Consider the following 6,023-nt stretch of genomic DNA (forward strand, 5'->3'; position numbering starts at 1 on the left):
CACAGGAAGCTATAAGCACACATATCTTGCTTGGGGTATTCTCTTACAGAATCCTGAGTTTTAAGTCTTTAAGTTAAGAATTGACTGATCTACGATCTACACAGGGTTGAATGTAGTCATTTTCACCTTTGAAGGTTATGTACATCAAAACACCTTTTGGGTCAATTTAACCACTTCCGGTTGCTCCAGGAAGCTTAGAATCGACACAGGTAGACCTCATAGTGGTCTGATGGACTGTCATCGAAGACAGGTCATACGATATTCATAACCCACATAGGCTTCAGGTTGAATTTAGGGGTGCAGGCAATGTATTCCTATGGGGAGAGAAGTCAATGCAAACTCTTTGAAGTAAACACCTTCTTTTACCTATTAAGGGTTAATGCTACACGGTCAAGGTTAGTCTTGCATTGATCGGGAGAACCTCAGGTAGGTTCCTGAGGTCGAATTGTGCTTCTCACCTTAACGGTTCTCTCACTGTCACCCAAAAGCAAATGACATTGAGGGCCAGCCTTCATTTTGGGCCTACTTTTCTAATGGTCGCTGTGCTTAGACCGAGCGAGCTACGGTCAAGCGGGGCATCTTGTTGAACTCGGCACGGCCTAGAGAATATGGAAATGCCATTGTAGGCTTTGTGTGTCTTTAAGCACCGCACTTTGTCACTCCATCCTTGCTGTGTGTGTGTTTCTGTGTGTGTGAGAGAGAGCTTTTCTTTGACATCTGTTGGGAGAAATGACTGACTTACAGTTTATGGGGGTTGCCTAATCACACATATGAAGTTTTGAAAAGATCTGACCTTTTTAACCCTTGGAAACTGCCACCGTGACACCATTTAAGGCACTTCCGGTTGGCACAGGAAGCTATAAATAAACTCATATCCTGATTGGGGTATGCCTTTACAGAATCCTGAGTTTTAAGTCTTTACGTTAAGAACTGAGTTATTTACGGAGGGTTTAGTGAGTGTGTGTTATTTCAGAAAATCATAGAAAATCACAGAAATCTCGCAGAGCTCCGCAGCACACTTTAGAAAGATTCGTAAGAACACCCTGCAACTGGATCTGTAACCGTTGAAAATAAACACCTATCCGTGAACATCACCAATCTGTCATTGTACGATTTCTCTTAAATGACGATAGATAAATGGCTGGTTCTTTTTTATTGACACCGGAGGCTCCTTGACTTTGACGTGAAGTGGAAAAATAATTTCTCTATTTTCATTTTGGACCTTTAATCCCAGATAAATGGCCATAACTCAAAAACCATTGAGGCCTAGACGCCATCTTGTTCAGGGCCAACTGCCCATTATGCCGAACCTACGCTCACAGAGTTTCGGCTTCGAAATATTTTCCGTTTTCGAGATAAGACCCCGTCGTGAATCGTGATGTTTTGTCCAATAGCAATATGATTGCTTATGCCCTCTTGTGGGAATTTCCGGGACAGCGGAAAAATGACCAAAACTTGATTATTTTTGTAAAACGGAAAACGAATGTCTGACAAAGTTCATTTGATGACTTCCCGGTAGGTCCGGCCCTGCCGCTCGGCCCAACGCGCCAATGAATTTTACAAACGATTTCGGACGTCTAGTAAGGGACCGTACATTTGCAATATGGACTTTCTCACTAACCATACAGCAACTGCTGAAATGTTCCCTTAAGGTATGAAAGGACAGTAGCAGCTGCTTAACTTCTTAAGGGGCAGTGAGTTGCTTGGATGAAAGATGCACAGAGGTGCCCATATTAAACTGCCTGCTTCTCAGTCCCAGTTGCTAATATATGCATATGATTATTCACATTGTATAGAAAACACTTTGAAGTTTCTAAAACCGTTTGAATGATGTCTGTGAGTATAACATAACTCATATGACAGGCAAAAACCTGAGAAGATTTTTAACCAAGATCCTATTGGAATCACAGCGAGATATGGATGTGTGCACTTCCTACTGCTTCCACTGGATACCAACAGTCTGTAGAACTTTGTCTGATGCCTCTACTGTAAAGGGGGGCCAAATGAAAGGAGAATCAGTCAGGTCTGCCATGACCTGACAATGCGCGTTCACATGAGGGAAGTCCATGTAATTCTTCGATTGGAACTTAATTTGAGATTTATGTTAAAAACATTCTAAAGATTGTTTCAATACATCGTTTGAATGTTTCTACTGACTGTTACGGAACTTTTGGACATTGTCAGCCTTTAGTGAACGCGCTTCGTGCTAACGCGCTAACAAAAGTAGCTACTTGGACATAAATGGACATTACCAAACAAAAAACATTTCTTGTGAGAGTCCTGGGAGTGCATTCCGACGAAGATCTGCAAAGGTAAGTGAAGATTTATGCTTTTGAGTTTTGTTGACTGTTCAATTTGGCAGTGAACTGTATGGCTTCCTTGTGGCTGAACCCTGTTTTCAGATGATTGAATATTGTGTTTTGCTGTAAAGCTTTTTGAAATCTGACAAAGCGGTTGCATTGAGAACAAGTGTATCTTTAGTTATGTAAAACATCTTTCATCAAAGTTCATGACTATTTGTTATTTGACTTGGTTCTCTGCAATTTCTATGGATACGTGAGGCATTTCTGAACATGGTGCCAATGTAAACTGAGGTTTTTGTATATAAATATTAACTTTATTGAACAAAACATGTATTGTGTAACATGAAGTCCTATGAGTGCCATCTGATGAACAAAGGTTAGTGATTAATTTGATCCCTTTCTGCTTTTTGTGACTGATTTTGCAGTGACCTAAATAGTTTCTGGGGATTTCGCTGAAAAGCCTATTTGAAATCGCACACTTTAGTGGGATTAACAAGATTACCTTTAAAATGGTATGAGACACATGTATGAGGAATTTTAATTGTGATGTTTGAATTTGGCGCCCTGCACTTTCACTGGCTGTTATATCGATCCAGTTACCGGAATTTCAGCCATAAGACATTTAACTTACATGGAAAGATCAAGGTGAGGTTTGTCCTTTGGATGATCTAAATATTGTTTGATATCTATTTTCACAATCTTAACAGAAAATATTCACATATGAGTTCTGTTATACTCAGACATCATTCAAACAGATTTAGAATCAGAGTGTTTCCAATTCATATTCTAGCTTTAAGGACTGAGTAGCAGGTAGTTTACTCTTGGCACATTTTTATCCAAGCTATTCAATACTGCCCCCCTGTCCTGATGAAGTTAAACATACTGCATCATGTCACAGGTGTGCATCTACCAAAAGTTAAGCACGATGACAGTCGTGGTCCTGGTGGCCCATGTAACATTAGGGTTGTGGGTTTGAGACCCAGAGGACCAGTGAGAAAAAGTACTAACTACAACATTCAATAACAGACAAAATAGTGTCCACATTTTATTGGCTGCAAACAAATCCTCAATATTTGTGTAGTAACTGAGACTTCATTTAACAGCAACAAAGCTTCCCATGAAGTATTAAGGACAAAGACACTACGGAATAGCATTGCTGCTTTTAATGGATACTCTGGCGAAGCGGCAGGAGCCTCAGGGAGCACACAGAGGGCAAGCTCCTTTCACATAATGCATTGTCCCAGCGCTGTTGACCTGAAGACAAAACCAGAATATTCAGCTGTACACACAGAAGGAAAGTTAAATTAACTAGGAATAAGTTGAATTTGATGACTGATACTGAGTTTACTGTACCTCCAAAGTTGATATGAACACAAGACTCTCTGGCACCAGCACCAGGCCTTCCTTTAGCCCAGTTCTGGTGATCAAAGTCGGAGCCATCACTCCAGAACCACCGCCTGTCCTGAGGGGGGGAAAGTGGGGTTTGAGAATAAAGACTAAATGTAGTCCTTCCTCTACCACCTGAAACCAAACAGTTTAAGCTACCACTACTTCAAAACCCACCGACTGGGACTGTTGCTTGTGTAGAGAAGCTACAGCCTACTCCTCACATTTGCAATCATCCCAACGCATTTCAAAGACTAAAACAAGTCTACAACTTTTGAAGCTAGAATCCCCATACACGTGGTTACAACACTGAATGGAAGAGATTACTTTGATCAAATGTATACTTACCTAGAAACATTTTACATGAGTATAAAGGCCTCCTGAAGTTGACAGTAAAATAATTTAGCAAACTCATCTAGAATGACCTACAGGGTCAATTAGGATTAAGGGCGTTGCTCAAGGGCACATCAGATTTCACGGAGTGAGCTCTGGGATTCAAACAAGCCTTTATTGGCCAACGGCGAGGCTACCTGTCGCATGGCAACTCTTGATATATTATATGGAAACCATTACAATAGCTGTTAAAAAGCAGCAGCTCCTCTTCCTGGGGTCCACAGAAAATGACATTAGAACTACTCAGACAGAACTACATAATCAAATTACAGGTAGCCTACATGCCACATGTCCCGTTTTTAACCAGGTTTGCTGTTCACTTGAGCAATAAGAAATGGAACGGCGTTCCTTGCAATAATGGCTCTATATATCACTGTAGGCTTAATGGTCCCACCTTAACCGAATAAAATCCGCCAATCCAGGTAGGAGGGAAACCAACAGTCTTGACCAAGACCAACGCCTGTAGAAACTGGTCCTCCTCGGAGCTGTGCACAGATGCCAGGTTTGCGCCAAGGTACTTCACAACGTTGGGTACAGACACCAGTTGATCCTCAAGGGACACACAGTACCGCTAGAGAAGAAAGTAGTTTAACTAGGCAAGTCAATTAATGAACATTATTATCTACAGTAACAGCCAAGCAGTAGATGGGAACAAAGACATTTCATGTATTAGTCAGTCAGCCTTGCTGAGAATTTGTCTTCTGCACTCTAAACCAAATATTGACCATAGCAACTAAATCGTTTTTAAAACTCTTAAAGATACTAGGTTCTCAGTCTTAAGCCGTGTCCGGTGGGTTCCAGTATACAGGAGGCACGACTCCACATTAAATATTCAAAATGTATAGAAAATTCCCATCTTTTAAAGGAAATTTCAGTATTTCACATCAGTCATGTGTTGCAGTTTAAGAAAGTATCACCTTTAAGGTAATGTCAAACATAATACTAACCACACTTCCCTTCAAATTCACAGTAGATGGTAAGGGTGATACTTCTGCTTCAGGCCAGCTCCTTGTAGTGTTTACAAACATTAAGCAGTGCGGATCCATATTTGGTCCAACCGAAGGACACAAGTCTTCATGCGAATCTGTATGAGAAGTATGTGGCTTTAAAGGCTAGTAGAGAGATCTACAAACCAGAGCTACAATAGTATTTGTTGATCAGTCAGTCACCTCTGCTACAACAAATATACAGAACGAGTCAAGAAAAGTAGACTCTTACTTGCATCTCCCAGAGCAAAGGCAGCACTGAGAAGCAGAAGAATGGTCAACATGGTCATGGAGTCTCCTGAGAGAAACAAAGAGTGAAGCCATCAAAACCAGATTCAACTCCACATACAGTAGATTAGAACAGGAATATGTGTTTTTCCTAAATGCCAACATATTCCCTAAACAGGGCTGAGGAGAATTTCTGGGCAGGTATTTCTCACTCAGAGACAGAAGTAAAAGTTATAATTCCCAAATGTAGAAATGTCACTCATGTTTTGGTTATGGCCAAATCTGTCCAGAAGACAAGCATTCTGATTGAACAAAATTCAATTCTGCTTCTTTTACTTTCCAACAAAATAAGCAAAGTATAAAATGCTGGCAGGTCAGGCTCAGTGGCTTGTAACACCAGTAGGGAAGGTGAAATGGCCACCAGGAAAGGCTGTGATAACATGTGGTGCTGGAGGGAATACAATTACAGCCCAATATTAGACCCATTTATTAATAATATATGCCATTTAGCAGACGCTTTTATCCAAAGCGACTTAGTCATGTGTGCATACATTCTACGTATGGGTGGTCGGGACATTCCATTTAAGGGGTGAAGGTAAAAACAGCATTTCATAGTTTCTTGTTCACGGAGACGCAGTGCAACCCAATCAGAACAGTCTACAGGATTATAGATGTAAGACACATTCTGCTAGCAGGAACCATCATTATACCATGTCTCATCTCACTA

General features: G+C 40.9%; 1 long non-coding RNA gene across 1 annotated transcript; it reads right to left on the minus strand.

Moving 5' to 3' along the window:
- Positions 1 to 3,451: 3,451 nt before the first annotated feature.
- LOC124030469 lies at positions 3,452 to 4,653 on the minus strand. The gene is made up of 3 exons (XR_006837970.1): positions 4,477 to 4,653; positions 3,657 to 3,765; positions 3,452 to 3,557 (listed from the first exon to the last, which is right to left on the minus strand). It is a non-coding gene; the product is annotated as an uncharacterized LOC124030469 (long non-coding RNA).
- Positions 4,654 to 6,023: the final 1,370 nt, after the last annotated feature.

Source organism: Oncorhynchus gorbuscha, unplaced genomic scaffold (genome assembly GCF_021184085.1).
Source record: "Oncorhynchus gorbuscha isolate QuinsamMale2020 ecotype Even-year unplaced genomic scaffold, OgorEven_v1.0 Un_scaffold_11846, whole genome shotgun sequence".
Taxonomy (NCBI): Eukaryota; Metazoa; Chordata; class Actinopteri; order Salmoniformes; family Salmonidae; genus Oncorhynchus; species Oncorhynchus gorbuscha.